Raw genomic sequence first — 9,540 nt, forward strand, 5'->3', positions numbered from 1 at the left:
TCAGTCAGGACTGACGTTTGGCAGGAAGTCTCAGCTTCTTCCCATGTGGCTGAGTGTCTTCAGAATGCAGCTGACTTCCACCAGAGTGAGAGATGCAAGAGGGGGAAAAGTGGAAGACTCAATGTGTTTGACAACTCACTCTCAGGAGTTCCTCACTGTCTGGAGATTTCATACCAAGAGGAAATGACTGTGGTGGAGACTTGACTGTTGAGAGCAGAGCCAGAGGATGGGAGAGCAGTTACTGAGATTGCGGGTCTCTGATGCCCTTATGACTGTGGCATGCTGGGTTTCTGGGAATGTTTTTGTGCAAGGACACAGGATGCCTAGCTACTGTAGTAATGCCCTGCATGAGGAGGCTGTGCAAGAGCCCTAACAGTTCTAACCTTGATCTCAGGCACATACCTCCCAGGAAGAAAGGAATTCTTATGCTAGACAACCACAATGTTTCACCAGCTCCTCTTCTCTGATTCCTGCCCGCCTTATAGCAACTTTAAACAATGAACTTTCTTGAGAGCTACACAAAACTCCCAACATTGCAATTTGCAACTATGGATTGCTACTGTGGAAAAGCTACATAGATGTCCTGGTTTCTCTGTAACAGTTCCTGAATACAATGAAGAATGCTTACATAGTCTCTAACCTGATAACTAGACGTATATAAATAAAGATTGCTGGCATAACTCTTTAGATCTGCATCTCCATGGAAGAGCAGGCTCCACCTGATCCCAGCCTAATCTTCCAGATCTGTGTCTGTCAAACTTTATTTTCCAATCCCCCTTCACCTCTCACCAGACCCCAGAGTTTGCCCACTGGTCACGACATTTAACAAGTGGCTACCACATCCTCTGACCACGATGCCGCTGATCAAAGGCCATACAGAAGAATATGAGGCTTGATGTCAAGCAGAACTAGCACATAGGAGGGTCTCAATAACGTTGGTACATGATCCCTTCTGCAGTCATGTGATGTCAAAGTACACCCACCGCAGCACTCCTTCCTCTGAACGGAGCCTTAGCCCCTATGCTGCTCCAATCATTCATAATTAAGGTCTTGCTTCTTCCTCCAGTTCTCGCCACCTCTTGTCTGCTGCCTGCATTGCACATCTCACTCTACAGATGCTCCAGTGATCTATTGTGGCACAATAAACCATCCTCAAAACAGTGGTCCATGATGATTCTTTAATTTTCTCATGAATCTTGAGTTGATTTGGCTCACCTGGGCAGTTCTTGCTTGGAGTCCTCCAAGGACTGCAGAAGGGCTGGGTCTAGGGTCACCCCAACTGCTCTGATCCTATGCTGGGTGGGGAAGACAGAAAGTTAGGTAGATGGTATACAGGCGATAAAAAAATATGAATAGGTAGAAGGAGAGATGGAAATAGATGAGACACAGATGATAGCTACATAAATCAGTACACAGGTACGTGGATAAAGGATGTAGATACATAACCACCTAAATACATGAAGCTCCACACCTTGAAGAAGTTGTTACATCTTCAAACAAGATTTTATGAAGACAGCAATTCTTGACCAAAAGAAGTGAATATACATCATGAAAGATCAACTCAAGTCCTTCCAGGTCTGTCAGTAATAACCCAGAAACAACTCACTAAAGGTCTCAACCCATCCGCCGCAGGAGAGAAAGAGCATCCCTTGGATTAACCAAGGTTGACTGGATACTTCCTTGGTCCTATCTATGGCTCTTTGAACCCTGAAGGGTTAAACCTGTCTCATCCCAGGTTTCCATGTATTCTGGACACCACACCCCGGCCATGACAGGAAGGTTTTGCCCTAATTCTGGGACCAGAAAAACAAATTCTTAGGACAGGGAGAAAGCGCACATTGAATCTGGGAGAAAGTTTTCCACTGTTTCGCAGCCAATAATCCCAAGATATTTGCCACTAAGAGTCGTTATCACAAAGAAACTCCTAGAGTGTGGATGTTCACATGGATATTTGAGAAACTGTTGACCAACATCAGCTTTGATATCAGTGATTTCATATGATAAGCTTGAAGGGTGTCAGCAATTTTATTTTCTAAAACATTAGGTGATGCTGGACTTGATCAAGCTGGCATCCAAACATTGAAAGCAATATGGGTCTCCAGAAGATGGAAGATTTAAAATAATCTAAAATAGCAGATGACACTTATTAAACACTCCCCATGTGCTCTGTGGTCTGTGTCCTGAACACTTCACATCCATCACCTGATTTCATTGCTACTTGAGATAGCTGCCAGCATTATCTCCCTGTACTGCTGCAGTTGGGGAATATTAGGGACTCTGCACTAGGGAACAAAGGTACTGAGTCAATTGTTCAATGCATGAAGTTTGGAGGGGTCTAGAGTGAAGGAAGGACTTGGCAATGAACCACCCCAACCTCTCCTGCCAACAGCTCAGTTTCGACACATTTTTTTTCTTTCAGTGTTATGTCCTTAACAATCTATTTTTTTTAAAGAAATGGAATACATCTTTTTCCTCTGTACCTGAGGTAGAGGCATACCATTTGTGTAATCATACATTTAAAAAGGGTAATAGTTTTTGATTCATTCTGTTCTTTTTTCCTTCCCCATCCTCCCACCCCTCTTTTCCCTCTATACAATCCTTCCTTCCTCCATTCTTGCCCTCCTCCCACCCCCCATTATGTGTCATCATCCACTTATCAGCGAGATCATTCATCCTTTGTTTTTTGAGATTGGCTTATCTCACTTAGCATGATAGTCTCCAATTTCATCCATTTGCCTGAAAATGCCAGAATTTTACTATTCTTTATGCCTGTGTAATATTCCATTGTATGTATATACCACAGTTTCTTTATCCATTTATCAATTGAAGGACATCTAGGTTGGTTCCACAATCTGGCTACTGTGAATGGAGCAGCTATGAACATTGATGTGGCTGTATCTCTGTAGTATGCTGATTTTATGTCTTTTGGGTATAGGCTGAGGAGTGGGAGAGCTGGGTCAAATGGTGGGTCCATTCCAAGTTTTCTAAGGAATCTCCACACTGCTTTCCAGAGTGGCTGCACTAATTTGCAACCCCATCAAGCAATGTCTGAGTGTACCTTTATCCCCACATCCTCGCCAACACCTATTGTTGCTTGTATTCTTGATAATTATCATTCTAATTGGGGTGAGATAGAATCTTAGAGTAGTTTTGATTTGCATTTCTCTTATTAATAGAGATGTTGAACATTTTTCATATATCTGCTGATTGCTTGTAGATCTTCTTCTGTGAAGTGTCTATTCATTTCCTTAGCCCATTTGCTGACTGGGTTATTTGTATTCTTGGTGTAGAGTTTTTGGAGTTCTTTATATATTCTGGAAATTAGTGCTCTATCTGAAGTATGAGTGGCAAAGATTTTCTCCCATTCTGTAGGTTCTCTCTTCACATTGCTGATAGTTTCCATTGCTGAGAGAAAGCTTTTTAGTTTGAATCTATCCCAGTTGTTGATTCTTGCTTTTATTTCTTGTGCTATGGGAGTCCTCTTAAGGAAGTCTGATTCTAAGCTGACATGTTAAAGATTTGAACCTACTTTTTCTTCTATAAGATGCAGGATCTCTGGTCTGATTCCGAGGTCCTTGATCCATTTTGAGTTGAGATTTGTGTAGGGTGAGAGATATGTGTTTAGTTTCATTCTGCTGCATATGAATTTCCAGTTTTCCCAGCACCATTTGTTGAAGAGGCTATCTTTTCTCCATTGCATATTTTTGGCACCTTTGTCCAGTATGAGATAATTATATTTATTTCAGTTTGTGTCCGTGTCCCCTATTCTGTACTGTTGATCTACCTCTGTCTATTTTGGTACCAATACCATGCCGTTTTTTTTACTATTGCTTTGTAGTAGAGTTGAAGTTCTGGTATTGCGATACCCCCTGCTTCACTCTTTCTGCTAAGTATTGCTTTAGCTATTCTGGGTTTCTTATTTTTCCAGATGAATTTTATGATTGCTTGCTCTATTTCTGTAAGGTACATCATTGGGATTTTAATTGGAATTGCATTGAATCTGTATAGCACTATTGGTAGTATGGCCATTTTGACAATATTGATTCTGCCTATCCAAGAACATGGGAGATCTTTCCATCTTCTAAGGTTTTCTTTAATTTCTTTCTTTAGTGTTCTGTAGTTCTCATTGTAGAGGTCTTTCACCTCTTTAGATTGATTCCCACGTATTTTATTTTTTTCAAGGCTATTGTGAATGGGGCAGTTTTCCTAACTTCTCTTTCTGAAGATTCATCACTTATGTATAAAAATGCATTGGATTTATGAGCATTGATCTTGTAACCTGCTACTTTACTGAATTCACTTATGAGTTCTAAAAGTTTTCTGGTGAAATTTCTGGGTTCCTCTAAATATATAATCATGTCATCACCAAACAGGGATAGTTTGAGTTCTTCTTTTCCTATTCATATCCCTTTAAGTTCTTTGGTCTGTCTAATTGCTCTGGCTAGAGTTTCAAATAATGTTGAATAGAAGTGGTGGAAGATGGCATCCCTGCCTTGTTCCAGTTTTTAGGGGGAATGCTTTCAGTTTTTCACCATTTAGAATGATATTAGCCATGGGCTTAGTGTAGATGGCCTTTACAATGTTAAGGAATGTTCCCACTATCCCTATTTTTTCTACTGTTTTGAGCATGAAGGGGTGCTGTATTTTATCAAATGCTTTTTCTGCATCTATCGAAATAATCATGTGATTCTTGACTTTAAGTCTATTGATATGGTGAATGACATTTATTGATTTCCTGATGTTGAACCAACCTTGCATCCCTGGGATGAAACCCACTTGATCATGGTGCACTATCTTTTTAATATATTTTTGTATGCGATTTGCTAAAATTTTGTTGAGAATTTTTGCGTTGATGTTCATTAAGGATATTGGTCTGAAATTTTCTTTCCTCGATGTGTCTCTGTCTGGTTTAGGTATCAGGGTAATATTGGCTTCACAGAATGAGTTTGGGAGGGTTCCCTCCTCTTCTATTTCATGGAATACTTTGAGAAGTATTGGAATGAGCTCTTCTTTAAAGGTTTTGTGGAACTAGGCTGAAAACCCATCTGGACCCGGACTTTTCTTTGTTGGTAGGCTTTTGATGACTTCATCTATTTCATTACTTGAAATTGGTCTATTTAAATTGTGTATGTCCTCCTCGTTCAGTTTAGGCAATTCATATATCTCTAGAAACCTGTTGATGTCTTCGAAATTTTCAATTTTGTTGGAGTATAGATTTTCAAAATAGGTTCTAATTATGTTTTGTATTTCACTCGTGTCTGTTGTGATATTTCCTTGTTCATTCCGAATTTTAGTGATTTGGGTTTTCTCTCGTCTTCTCTTTGTTAGTGTGGCTAAAGGTTTATCAATTTTGTTTATTTTTTCGAAGAACCAGCTATTTATTTTGTCAATTTTTTTTATTGTTTCTTTTGTTTCAATTTTGTTGATTTCAGCTCTGAGTTTAACTCTTTCCTGTCTTCTACTACTTTTGTTCTTGGTCTGTTCTTCTTTTTCTAGGGCTTTGAGCTGTAGTGTTAGCTCATTTATTTGTTGAGTTTTACTTCTTTTATTAAATGCGCTCCATGAAATAAATTTTCCTCTAAGTACTGCTTTCATAGTGTCCCAGAGATTTTGATATGATGTTTCTTTGTTCTCGTTTACCTCTAAGAATTTTTTAATTTCCTTCCTAATATCTTCTGTTATCCATTCATCATATAATAGCATATTGTTTAATATCCAGGTGTTGGAGTAGTTTCTGTTTTTTACTCTTTCATTTATTTCTAACTTCAATCCATTATGATCTGATAGAATACAAGGTAGTGTCTCTATCTTCTTGTATTTGCTAACATTCGCTTTGTGGCATAGAATATAGTCTATTTTAGAGAAGGATCCATGTGCTCCTGAAAAGAAAGTATATTTGCTCTTTATTGGATGGTATATTCTATATATGTCTGTTAAGTCTAAATTATTGATTGTGTTATTGAGATTTATGGTTTCTTTGTTCAATTTTTGTTTGGAAGGTCTGTCCAGTGGTGAGAGGTGTGTTAAAATCACCTAGTATTATTGTGTTGTGGTCTATTTGATTTCTGGAATTGAGAAGGATTTGTTTGATGTACATGGATGAGCCACTGTTTGGGGCATAGATATTTATAATTGTTATGTCTTGCTGATTTATGCTTCCCTTAAGCAGTATGAAATGTCCTTCTTTATGCCTTCTAACTTTGGCATGAAGTCCACATTATTTGATATGAGGATGGATACTCTGGCTTTTTTGCTGAGTCCATGTGCATGGTATGTTTTTCCCCATCCTTTCACCTTTAGTCAATGGGTATCTCCTAGTCTCTTGCAGGTAGCATATTGTTGGATCTTTCTTTTTAATCCAATCTGTCAGTCTATGTCTTTTGATTAATGAGTTCAGGTCATTAACATTCAGGGTTATTATTGTGATATGATTTGTATTCCCAGTCATTTGACTCATTTTTGTTTTTGTTTGTTTTTCATGACTTGGTTTCTCCTTTATTTGGCTGTTCCTTCAGGGTAGTTCTTCCCTTTTCTGATTTACTTCGCTGTATTTCATCTCTCCCTCAAGGAATATTTTGCTGAGAATGTTCTGTAGTGCTGGCTTTCTTTTTGTAAATTCTTTTAACTTTTGTTTATCATGGAAGGGTTTTATTTTGTCGTCAAATCTGAAGGTAAGTTTTTCTGGGTATAAGATTCTTGTTTGACATTCATTTTCTGTCAGAGCTTAAAAAATGTTGTTCCAGGCCCTTCTAGCTTTTAGGGTCTGGGTTGAAAAATCTACTGATATCTGTATTGGTTTCCCCTGAATGTAATTTGATTCTTTTCTCTTGCAGCCTTTAAAATTCTGTCATTATTTTGTATGTTAGGTATTTTCATTATAATATGCTTTGGTGTGGGTCTATTGTAATTTTGTATATTTGGAGTCCTATAAGCTTCTTGAACTTGATTTTCCATTTCATTCTTCAGATTTGGGAAATTTTCTGATATTATTTCATTGAATAGATTGTTCATTCCTTTGGTTTGTTTCTCTAAACCTTCCTCAATCCCAATAATTCTTAGATTTGGCCTTTTCATGATATCCCATAGTTCTTGGAGATTCTGTTCATGATTTCTTACCATCTTCTCTGTTTGGTCAACTTTTTTTTCAAGATTAAATATTTTGTCTTCATTTTCTGAGGTTCTGTCTTCCAGGTGATCTATCCTATTGGTTATGCTTTCTGTGGAGTTTTCAATTTGGTTTATTGTTTCCTTCATTTCAAGGATTTCTGTCTTTTTTTTTTTTTTTTTTTTTTTTAGTATCTCTAACTCTTTATTGAAATGATCTTTTGCTTCCCGCATTTGCTCTTTTAACTGTTGAGTGGTGCAATCATTCAAAGCCTGCATTTGCTCTTTCATCTCATTGTTTGCTTCTCTGATCATTTTAATTATACATTCTAAACTTCCTTTCTGACGTTTCTTCTGCCATGTTGTCATTGGATTTTATTGATGTAGCATCCAGGTGTGTTTGGGACATTTTCTTCCCTTGTTTTCTCATATTGGTCAGGTATCTACCCCTCTAGTAGTGAAGCTCTACTGGTTTATAGTGTCCCTGTAGATTTCCAATAACTCACCTCCTAGCCTTCAGTAGCCTGAAGTCTTGGAGGAACTTGATAATGCAGTGATACACAAGAAAGCTGCCCCTCTATGGGTGGTGCCCTACAGGTGGGGTGCATTTCCTGCTGGTGGGAAGAGGTGCCTCTACTTGTTGACCGATGGTCAATCAAAAGGGAGACTAGACTATGGGCTAGGGCGTGACTGGTCTGGGCCTGTGTCTCTGGTTCTACCACCCTGGTGGGAAAGCCTCGCTCGGCAGAGAAGACTCACCCAGCGGGGACGTCTCGCGGGGCAGCTCTCCTCTGAGAAGTTCCCTTCAGTCAAGAACTATCACCTGGGCTGGGCAGCCCTCCTCTGCGATATTCCCTGGGGCCCAGAACTACCACCTGGTCTGGGTGGCCTGGCCCTGCAAGGGACTCTTTCTGAGTGGCCTTCCTCTATGATGTTCCCTGGGGACTGGACCTAATGCCCAGGCCTGGGACCTCGCTCTGCACCAAAGCCTCTTGCTGGGCAGTCCTCCTCTACGATGCTCCTGGTTGTCTGAGTTCACAGCTCCAGAGGGGGAGTCTCACTGGGCAACTCTACCCCACGAAGTTCGCTGCATTTTGTGACTACTGACCCATCCAGAGACCCTCACCTGGCGGTTCTGAGTTAGTCCTGAGTCTCTCAATACCTCCTGTTCTTGAATCCTGAGTCCTGTCAAAGGGCCTCCAGTCTCCTGTGGGTGTCTCAGGAAGGGAGCTGCCCTTACGATGATGGTGGCCACGCCCTCGGGAATAATTCAAAATGCCTGCACCAGCCTCCAAAGAAGCTGGGGAGCCCCAGCGAGGGTCCTGCTGGGTCAGCATTAAGGTAAGTGCAGTGTCCCTCAACAGTAGGGGGCAGGCAGGCTCAGCCTTGGCATCGGACCTCGGCATGGGGGTCAGCAGGCCAGTTAGCTCTGCCTGATGTCGTCCAACCTTGGCGTGGGGGTCGGTGGGCCGGCTAGCTCCCCCGTACGTTCTTGAGAATCACCCTTGGACGAATTAAAGTCACTTCACTGTGGAATCGATGACTCCTCTGTGGGCCAGTCTAGCACAGACTGAAGAGGTCTAAAAGACTGGCATCTCTGCTCAACATGAGCTCAAACTCTGCATTACAATCCTGGCCCCAGAGCTCCCAGCGGGATTCAAGGCCCAGGAGCTCCAGATTCAGAACCCACATCCTCATTCTGTGTGGTGCTGTCTCCTTATATTGAATTGAATGAACAATACCAGCTAGACCAACTGAGAGAAAGGGTAATGCTGTGTCCATCAGAAAGTGACCGTGTAACTTTCCCCACTGAACCACGGGAAACTAATAGAGAAATCTGTTCAAAGAACAGTTTTTTGAATCAACCAGAAGTAAATTGCCAAACTCGTCTTTAAAACCATTGTATTCCTACAAAGTGGGGATGCTCCTACATCACCACAGTGTGACCATAAAAATCACAAAATACCTAATGCCCTGTGTTGCTAAGGTACTGAGTGGGTCATACGAGATCACGACGCTTGTAAGTACCATTAAGTAGAGGAAGGCACTGGATCCCATGTACACATTCCTTCCATCTAGTCCAGAGGCCCCCATCACATTCCCCGAGTTGCACTGTCACAACCATGTTCTTCACAGCAGAAGGATCCAGTCCAAGTGCTGAGTTTTGTCTCTTTAGCCTCCTTGGGTCTGTGTCCCTTGTCAACACTCCATTGGTTCTCATGAGCTGGCCCAGAGTAGAAACCAGGGACATGCCGGGAGTGGAACATTCCTAGGTTAGATTGAGTTTGTCTGATATTTCTTCATGGTTTTGATTAGGGCTCCCTCATGATGACAGAGTGGACACCGTGTCCTTCTCTGATCTATCATGCTGCGGTCCCGCACAATGTTTGATTGGTTCTCCAAACTTGGGCAGGTGAGAGGATTGGAAATAAAGAC

The sequence above is a fragment of the Sciurus carolinensis genome, chromosome 18 (assembly GCF_902686445.1).
Source record: "Sciurus carolinensis chromosome 18, mSciCar1.2, whole genome shotgun sequence".
In the NCBI taxonomy this organism is placed as follows: Eukaryota; Metazoa; Chordata; class Mammalia; order Rodentia; family Sciuridae; genus Sciurus; species Sciurus carolinensis.